This window comes from Oncorhynchus keta, unplaced genomic scaffold (assembly GCF_023373465.1).
Source record: "Oncorhynchus keta strain PuntledgeMale-10-30-2019 unplaced genomic scaffold, Oket_V2 Un_contig_17331_pilon_pilon, whole genome shotgun sequence".
Taxonomy (NCBI): domain Eukaryota; kingdom Metazoa; phylum Chordata; class Actinopteri; order Salmoniformes; family Salmonidae; genus Oncorhynchus; species Oncorhynchus keta.
The window spans coordinates 45,001-55,232 of NW_026280388.1; positions in this window are offsets into that span (position 1 = coordinate 45,001).

Below are 10,232 nucleotides of genomic sequence, written 5' to 3' on the forward strand. Positions count from 1 at the left end.
GATCTCTCTCTGTTCTCTCTCTCTCTTCTAATGATCTCTCTCTCTCTCTCACTGTTCTCTCTCTCTTTCTCATTATCTCTCTCTCTCTCTCTCTGTTCTCTCTCTCTCTTTCTAATGATTTCTCTCTCTCTCTCTCTCTCTGTTCTCTCTCTCTCTCTAATGATCTCTCTCTCTCTCTCTGTTCTCTCTCTCTTTCTAATGATTTTCTCTCTCTCTCTGTTCTCTCTCTCTTTCTAATGATCTCTCTCTCACTGTTCTCTCTCTTCTAATGATCTCTCTCTCTGTTCTCTCTCTCTCTTTCTAATGATCTCTCTCTCTCACTGTTCTCTCTCTCTTTCTAATGATCTCTCTCTCTCTCTCTGTTCTCTCTCTCTCTTTCTATTTATTTCTCTCTCTCTCTCTCTGTTCTCTCTCTCTTTCTAATGATTTCTCTCTCTCTCTCACTGTTCTCTATCTTTCTAATGATTTCTCTCTCTCTCTCACTGTTCTCTATCTTTCTAATGATCTCTCTCTCTCTCTCACTGTTCTCTCTCTTTCTAATGATTTCTCTCTCTCTCTCACTGTTCTCTCTCTTTCTAATGATTTCTCTCTCTCTCTCTCACTGTTCTCTCTCTTTCTAATGATTTCTCTCTCTCTCTCACTGTTCTCTCTCTTTCTAATGATCTCTCTCTCTTTCTAATGATCTCTCTCTCTCTCACTGTTCTCTCTCTCTTTCTAATGATCTCTCTCTCTCTCTCTCTCTCACTGTTCTCTCTCTCTTTCTAATGATCTCTCTCTCTCTCTGTTCTCTCTCTCTCTTTCTAATGATCTCTCTCTATCTCTCACTGTTCTCTCTCTCTTTCTAATGATCTCTCTCTCTCTCTGTTCTCTCTCTCTCTTTCTAATGATCTCTCTCTCTCTCTCACTGTTCTCTCTCTCTTTCTAATGATCTCTCTCTCTCTCTCTGTTCTCTCTCTCTTTCTAATGATTTCTTCTCTCTCTCTCTCTCTCTGTTCTCTCTCTCTTTCTAATGATCTCTCTCTCTCTCTCTCTGTTCTCTCTCTCTCTTTCTAATGATTTCTCTCTCTCTCTCTGTTCTCTCTCTCTTTCTAATGATCTCTCTCTCTCACTGTTCTCTCTCTCTTTCTAATGATCTCTCTCTCTCTCTCTGTTCTCTCTCTCTCTTTCTAATGATCTCTCTCTCTCTCTCACTGTTCTCTCTCTCTTTCTAATGATCTCTCTCTCTCTCTCTGTTCTCTCTCTCTCTTTCTATTTATTTCTCTCTCTCTCTCTCTGTTCTCTCTCTCTTTCTAATGATTTCTCTCTCTCTCTCACTGTTCTCTATCTTTCTAATGATTTCTCTCTCTCTCTCACTGTTCTCTATCTTTCTAATGATCTCTCTCTCTCTCTCACTGTTCTCTCTCTTTCTAATGATTTCTCTCTCTCTCTCTCTCACTGTTCTCTCTCTTTCTAATGATTTCTCTCTCTCTCTCTCACTGTTCTCTCTCTTTCTAATGATTTCTCTCTCTCTCTCACTGTTCTCTCTCTTTCTAATGATTTCTCTCTCTTTCTAATGATTTCTCTCTCTCTCTCACTGTTCCCTCTCTCTTTCTAATGATTTCTCTCTCTCACTGTTCTCTCTCTTTCTAATGATTTATCTCTCTCTCACTGTTCTCTCTCTCTTTCTAATGATTTCTCTCTCTCTCTCACTGTTCTCTCTCTTTCTAATGATTTCTCTCCTCTCTCACTGTACTCTCTTTCTAATGATTTCTCTCTCTCTCTCTCTCAATGTTCTCTCTCTTTCTAATGATTTCTCTCTCTCTCTCACTGTTCTCTCTCTTTCTAATGATTTCTCTCTCTCTCTCACTGTTCTCTCTCTTTCTAATGATTTCTCTCTCACTGTTCTCTCTCTCTTTCTAATGATTTCTCTCTCTCTCTCTCTCTCTCTCACTGTTCTCTCTCTTTCTAATGATTTCTCTCTCTCTCACTGTTCTCTCTCTTTCTAATGATTTCTCTCTCTCTCTCACTGTTCTCTCTCTTTCTAATGATTTCTCTCTCTCTCTCACTGTTCTCTCTCTTTCTAATGATTTCTCTCTCTCTCTCACTGTTCTCTCTCTTTCTAATGATTTCTCTCTCTCTCTCACTGTTCTCTCTCTCTTTCTAATGATTTCTCTCTCTCTCTCTCACTGTTCTCTCTCTTTCTAATGATTTCTCTCTCTCTCTCACTGTTCTCTCTCTTTCTAATGATTTCTCTCTCTCTCTCTCACTGTTCTCTCTCTTTCTAATGATTTCTCTCTCTCACTGTTCTCTCTCTTTCTAACGATTTCTCTCTCTCTCTCACTGTTCTCTCTCTTTCTAATGATTTCTCTCTCTCTCTCACTGTTCTCTCTCTTTCTAATGATTTCTCTCTCTCTCTCTCTCTCACTGTTCTCTCTCTCTCTCTCTCCTGTCTCCCCAATATGTATGATTGAATATAGTCTCAAGAACAAACCTTGTTGGAATATTAAGTCTGCCATGTTACTAAATCACCAAGGAACAACACTAAATCCCATGCCTTGTTACAGAAGCGTGTTTTGTAATTACTGTATGTGTAATGAACCCTATTTAGCTAATGGCTTTACAGTCACCATTCTCCGGTCAAAAAACAAATGTTGCTGGGGATTTTAACAAGGCTAATCTGAAAACAAGACTCCCTAAATTTTATCAGCATATCGATTGCGCAACCAGGGGTGGAAAAACCTTGGATCATTGTTACTCTAACTTCCGCGACGCATATAAGGCCCTGCCCCGCCCCCCTTTTGGAAAAGCTGACCACGACTCCATTTTGTTGATCCCTGCCTACAGGCAGAAACTAAAACAAGAGGCTCCCATGCTGAGGTCTGTCCAATGCTGGTCCGACCAAGCTGACTCCACACTCCAAGACTGCTTCCATCACGTGGACTGGGATATGTTTCGTATTGCGTCAGTTAACAACATTGACGAATACGCTGATTCGGTATGCGAGTTCATTAGAACGTGCGTTGAAGAGGTCGTTCCCATAGCAACGATTAAAACATTCCCTAACCAGAAACCGTGGATTGATGGCAGCATTCGCGTGAAACTGAAAGCGCGAACCACTGCTTTTAATCAGGGCAAGGTGTCTGGTAACATGACCGAATATAAACAATGCAGCTATTCCCTCCGCAAGGCTATTAAACAAGCTAAGCGTCAGTACAGAGACAAAGTAGAATCTCAATTCAACGGCTCAGACACAAGAGGCATGTGGCAGGGTCTACAGTCAATCACGGACTACAGGAAGAAATCCAGCCCCGTCACGGACCAGAATGTCTTGCTCCCAGGCAGACTAAATAACTTTTTTGCCCGCTTCGAGGACAATACAGTGCCACTGACACGGCCTGCACTGCAACGGAAACGTGTGGTCTCTTCTTCACTGCAGCCGAGGTGAGTAAGACATTTAAACGTGTTAACCCTCGCAAGGCTGCAGGCCCAGACGGCATCCCCAGCCGCGCCCTCAGAGCATGCGCAGACCAGCTGGCCGGTGTGTTTACAGACATATTCAATCAATCCCTATACCAGTCTGCTGTTCCCACATGCTTCAAGAGGGCCACCATTGTTCCTGTTCCCAAGAAAGCTATGGTAACTGAGCTAAACGACTACCGCCCCGTAGCACTCACTTCCGTCATCATGAAGTGCTTTGAGAGACTAGTCAAGGACCATATCACCTCCACCCTACCTGACACCCTAGACCCACTCCAATTTGCTTACCGCCCAAATAGGTCCACAGACGATGCAATCTCAACCACACTGCACACTGCCCTAACCCATCTGGACAAGAGGAATACCTATGTGAGAATGCTGTTCATCGACTACAGCTCGGCATTCAACACCATAGTACCCTCCAAGCTCGTCATCAAGCTCGAGACCCTGGGTCTCGACCCCGCCCTGTGCAACTGGGTACTGGACTTCCTGACGGGCTGCCCCCAGGTGGTGAGGGTAGGCAACAACATCTCCTCCCCGCTGATCCTCAACACTGGGGCCCCACAAGAGTGCGTTCTGAGCCCTCTCCTGTACTCCCTGTTCACCCACGACTGCGTGGCCACGCACGCTCCAACTCAATCATCAAGTTTGTGGACGACACAACACTGGTAGGCTTGATTACCAACAACGACGAGACGGCCTACAGGGAGGAGGTGAGGGCCTCGGAGTGTGGTGTCAGGAAAATAACCTCACACTCAACGTCAACAAAACTAAGGAGATGATTGTGGACTTCAGGAAACAGCAGAGGGAACACCCCCCTATCCACATCGATGGAACAGTAGTGGAGAGGGTAGCAAGTTTTAAGTTCCTCGGCATACACATCACAGACAAACTGAATTGGTCCACTCACACTGACAGCGTCGTGACGAAGGCGCAGCAGCGCCTCTTCAACCTCAGGAGGCTGAAGAAATTTGGCTTGTCACCAAAAGCACTCACAAATTTATACAGATGCACAATCGAGAGCATCCTGGCGGGCTGTATCACCGCCTGGTATGGCAACTGCTCCGCCCTCAACTGTAAGGCTCTCCAGAGGGTAGTGAGGTCTGCACAACGCATCACCGGGGGCAAACTACCTGCCCTCCAGGACACCTACACCACCCAATGTTACAGGAAGGCCATAAAGATCATCAAGGACAACAACCACCTGAGCCACTGCCTGTTCACCCCGCTATCATCCAGAAGGCGAGGTCAGTACAAGTGCATCAAAGCTGGGACCGAGAGACTGAAAAACAGCTTCTATCTCAAGGCCATCAGACTGTTAAACAGCCACCACTAACATTGAGTGGCTGCTGCCAACACACTGACACTGACTCAACTCCAGCCACTTTAATAATGGGAATTGATGGGAAATTATGTAAATATATCACTAGCCACTTTAAACAATGCTACCTTATATAATGTTACTTACCCTACATTATTCATCTCATATGCATACGTATATACTGTACTCTATATCATCGACTGCATCCTTATGTAATACATGTATCACTAGCCACTTTAACTATGCCACTTTGTTTACATACCCATCTCATATGTATATACTGTCCTCAACACCATCTACTGTATCTTGCCTATGCTGCTCTGTACCATCACTCATTCATATATCCTTATGTACATATTCTTTATCCCCTTACACTGTGTATAAGACAGTAGTTTTGGAATTGTTAGTTAGATTACTTGTTGGTTATTACTGCATTGTTGGAACTAGAAGCACAAGCATTTCGCTACACTCGCATTAACATCTGCTAACCATGTGTATGTGACAAATACAATTTGATTTGATTTGATTTGAAATTATGCTTCCCCATTGGTTGGCTGGCTCAGGAACAGCAATTTCACGTCAGTCTACTAGTATAAACTGGTATACACTGGTATAAACTGGTATACACTGGTATAAACTGGTATACACTGGTATAAACTGGTATAAACTGGTATAAACTGGTATAAACTGGTATACACTGGTATAAACTGGTATACACTGGTATAAACTGGTATACACTGGTATAAACTGGTATAAACTGGTATAAACTGGTATAAACTGGTATACACTGGTATAAACTGGTATAAACTGGTATACACTGGTATACACTGGTATAAACTGGTATAAACTGGTATAAACTGGTATAAGATGTTAGGTTAGCCAGTCTACACTAGGAGGTGTTAGGTTAACCAGTCTACACTAGGAGATGTTAAGTTAACCAGTCTGCACTAGGAGATGTTAGGTTAACCAGTCTGCACTAGGAGATGTTAGGTTAACCAGTCTGCACTAGGAGATGTTAGGTTAACCAGTCTGCACTAGGAGGTGTTAGGTTAACCAGTCTGCACTAGGAGATGTTAAGTTAACCAGTCTGCACTAGGAGGTGTTAGGTTAACCAGTCTGCACTAGGATATGTTAAGTTAACCAGTCTGCACTAGGAGGTGTTAGGTTAACCAGTCTGCACTAGGAGATGTTAGGTTAACCAGTCTGCACTAGGAGGTGTTAGGTTAACCAGTCTGCACTAGGAGATGTTAAGTTAACCAGTCTGCACTAGGAGATGTTAGGTTAACCAGTCTGCACTAGGAGATGTTAAGTTAACCAGTCTGCACTAGGAGATGTTTAGTTAACCAGTCTGCACTTGGAGGTGTTAGGTTAACCAGTCTGCACTAGGAGATGTTTAGTTAACCAGTCTGCACTAGGAGATGTTAGGTTAACCAGTCTGCACTAGGAGGTGTTAGGTTAACCAGTCTGCACTAGGAGGTGTTAGGTTAACCAGTCTGCACTAGGAGATGTTAGGTTAACCAGTCTGCACTAGGAGATGTTAGGTTAACCAGTCTGCACTAGGAGATGTTTAGTTATCCAGTCTGCACTAGGAGGTGTTAGGTTAACCAGTCTGCACTAGGAGATGTTAGGTTAACCAGTCTGCACTAGGAGATGTTAGGTTAACCAGTCTGCTCTAGGAGATGTTAAGTTAACCAGTCTGCACTAGGAGGTGTTAGGTTAACCAGTCTGCACTAGGAGATGTTTAGTTATCCAGTCTGCACTAGGAGATGTTAGGTTAACCAGTCTGCACTAGGATATGTTAAGTTAACCAGTCTGCACTAGGAGGTGTTAGGTTATCCAGTCTGCACTAGGAGATAGGAATTAAACATACACATTCAAGAGTTTATAGTTATTATAATCTACATTACAAAAAGTATGTGGACACCTGCTCGTCAAACATCTCCTTCCAAAATCATGGGCATTAATATGGAGTTGGTCCCCACTTTGCTGCTATAACAGCCTCCACTCTTCTGGGAAGGCTTTCCACTAGATGTTGGAACATTTCTGATATAACAGCCTCCACTCTTCTGGGAAGGCTTTCCACTAGATGTTGGAACATTTCTGATATAACAGCCTCCACTCTTCTGGGAAGGCTTTCCACTAGATGTTGGAACGTTGCTGCGGAGACTTGCTTCCATTCAGCTACAAGAACATTAGTGAGGTCGGTCACTGATGTTGAGTGATTAGGTCTGGCTCGCAGTCTGCGTTCCAATTCATCTCCCAATTTGTTTGATGGGGTTGAGGTCAGGGCACTGTGCAGGTCAGTCAAGTTCTTCCACATCGATCTCGACAAACCATTTCCGTATGGACCTCGCCTAGGCGGAACTATGAAAAGCAGTCCAAGACCATTATTCCTCCTCCACCAAACTTTACAGTTGGCACTATGCATTGAGGCAGATAGAGTTCTCCTGGTTTTCGCCAAACCCAGATTCGTCAGTGGGACTGCCAGATGGTGAAGCGTGATTCATTACTCCAGAGAACACATTTCCACTGCTCCAGAGTCCAATTGCGGCAAGCGTTACACCACTCCAGCCAACGCTTGGCATTGCGCATGGTGATCTTAGGCTTGTGTGTGGCTGCTCCGCCATGGAAACCCATTTCATGAAGCTCCAGACTAACAGTTCTTGTGCTGATGTTGCTTCCAGAGGCAGTTTGGAACTCGGGAGTTATTGTTGCAACCGAGGACAGACGATTTTCACAAGCTACACGGTTCAGCACTCGGCGGTCCAGTTCCTGTGAGTTTGTGTGGCCTACCACTTCACGGCTGAGCCGTTGTTGCTCCTAGACGTTTCCACTTCACAATAACAGCACTTACAGTTGGCCGGGGGGGGCGGCTCTAGCAGGGCAGAAATTTGACCAACTGACTTGTTGGAAAGGTGAAATCCTATGACGGTGCCAAGTTGAAAGTCATTGAGCTCTTCAGTAAGGCCATTTTACTACCACATTTAGTCTATGTAGATTGCATGGCTGTGTGCTCGATTTTATACACCTGTCAGCAACTGATGTGATTGAAATAGAATTGACTAATTCAAGGGGGGTCCACATACGTTTGTATATATCGTGTATGGGTTAAAAGCTTATGGAAAGGAATTCAAATGTACAAATTTACTTTGTCTGTCGTGTTTTATCCCTTGCTGAAAATAACCCCCCATCCCACACAACCCTAAATGAAATGCAGCCCTAAAGCCTATAAAGAGGTTTTTTGACTTCTTAGACTTAACCGTGTGGAAATGCTGTTAAAAGCATATGACAAGGACGTGATTTCTAAGATGTAACCTACAGTAAAGTTATGGTAATGAGATACAGGTAAACATTATGAATGTGTCTGTTCAGGATCTTTCTGGGTTTTTTTTCTCCTGAATGGTCTCGTCACTTCAGGTTTAAGCGTTGCCGTGGTGACCTGACATCCACAGCTCCCAGCGTCAACATCCCTCAACCCCCCCCCCCCCTCAGGTAACTGCTTATATGCATAGCTAATGAACCGTTTGAATCCTACCTAACCACCGAAAGGGGCAAGTTACATTTCAGACCATGAAACGATGTTGGAGTGTCATATAGAATTACTTGTTTTGAAATGCATTTTTGTGTATTTATTTTTTCTCTTAAAATCAGCTTTACTTCTGAGCTTTACAGCATAAAAACGGATGTTTTTGTTTGTTTATTGTGTCATTTTCATAAATCAAAGTATGATGTCAATTGAAACTTCCTTGGGTTATTAAGAGGGCAACGTTTTGCTATTCTGAACAGATCCCAATCAACGGCAAACAGAATTTTAAAAAAATTGGATCGATCGATTGACTTTTTAAGTGTTGCCCTTAAAAACTTTGGCGATGTCATCTACAGAATTGCTTCCAACACTCTACTCAGCCAGGTCGCAGTTGCAAATAAGAACTTGTTCTCAACTAGCCTACCTGGTTAAATAAAGGTGAAATAAAAATAAAAAAAATAAAAGAATGCAAGAATGTCTTTTTTGCGAGACTGACCTTGAAAAAGGTCATGTCTCGTTTTTTTTTTCTTTTTTCTCAATGACAATATTAATCTGATCATTCTTGTAGCCCCACTCCTTGAATTTTCTTTGCGTCTCAGCCATATTTATGTCGAAATCTGATTGGTTTTTTTTTGCATATTCTTTTGATTAGACAGAATTGGCTGTAGGGGCAAACTATTTTTCAAGGGAAGTGGGTGACAACTATCAGCCGTCAACAAACTGTTTACGATCAGTAGGTTTCCTGTAAAGATCAGGGTATAGAACATTATCTTCACACAATCAGTAGGCTTCCTGTAAAGATCAGTGTATAGAACATTATCTTCACACAATCAGTAGGCTTCCTGTAAAGATCAGGGTATAGAACATTATCTTCACACAATCAGTAGGTTTCCTGTAAAGATCAGTGTATAGAACATTATCTTCACACAATCAGTAGGCTTCCTGTAAAGATCAGGGTATAGAACATTATCTTCACACAATCAGTAGGTTTCCTGTAAAGATCAGGGTATAGAACATTATCTTCACACAATCAGTAGGTTTCCTGTAAAGATCAGGGTATAGAACATTATCTTCACACAATCAGTAGGTTTCCTGTAAAGATCAGTGTATAGAACATTATCTTCACACAATCAGTAGGTTTCCTGTAAAGATCAGTGTATAGAACATTATCTTCACACAATCAGTAGGCTTCCTGTAAAGATCAGGGTATAGAACATTATCTTCACACAATCAGTAGGTTTCCTGTAAAGATCAGTGTATAGAACATTATCTTCACACAATCAGTAGGTTTCCTGTAAAGATCAGTGTATAGAACATTATCTTCACACAATCAGTAGGTTTCCTGTAAAGATCAGTGTATAGAACATTATCTTCACACAATCAGTAGGTTTCCTGTAAAGATCAGTGTATAGAACATTATCTTCACACAATCAGTAGGTTTCCTGTAAAGATCAGTGTATAGAACATTATCTTCACACAATCAGTAGGCTTCCTGTAAAGATCAGTGTATAGAACATTATCTTCACACAATCAGTAGGTTTCCTGTAAAGATCAGTGTATAGAACATTATCTTCACACAATCAGTAGGTTTTCTGTAAAGATCAGGGTATAGAACATTATCTTCACACAATCAGTAGGTTTCCTGTAAAGATCAGGGTATAGAACATTATCTTCACACAATCAGTAGGTTTCCTGTAAAGATCAGGGTATAGAACATTATCTTCACACAATCAGTAGGTTTCCTGTAAAGATCAGGGTATAGAACATTATCTTCACACAATCAGTAGGTTTCCTGTAAAGATCAGGGTATAGAACATTATCTTCACACAATCAGTAGGTTTCCTGTAAAGATCAGGGTATAGAACATTATCTTCACACAATCAGTAGGCTTCCTGTAAAGATCAGTGTATAGAACATTATCTTCACACA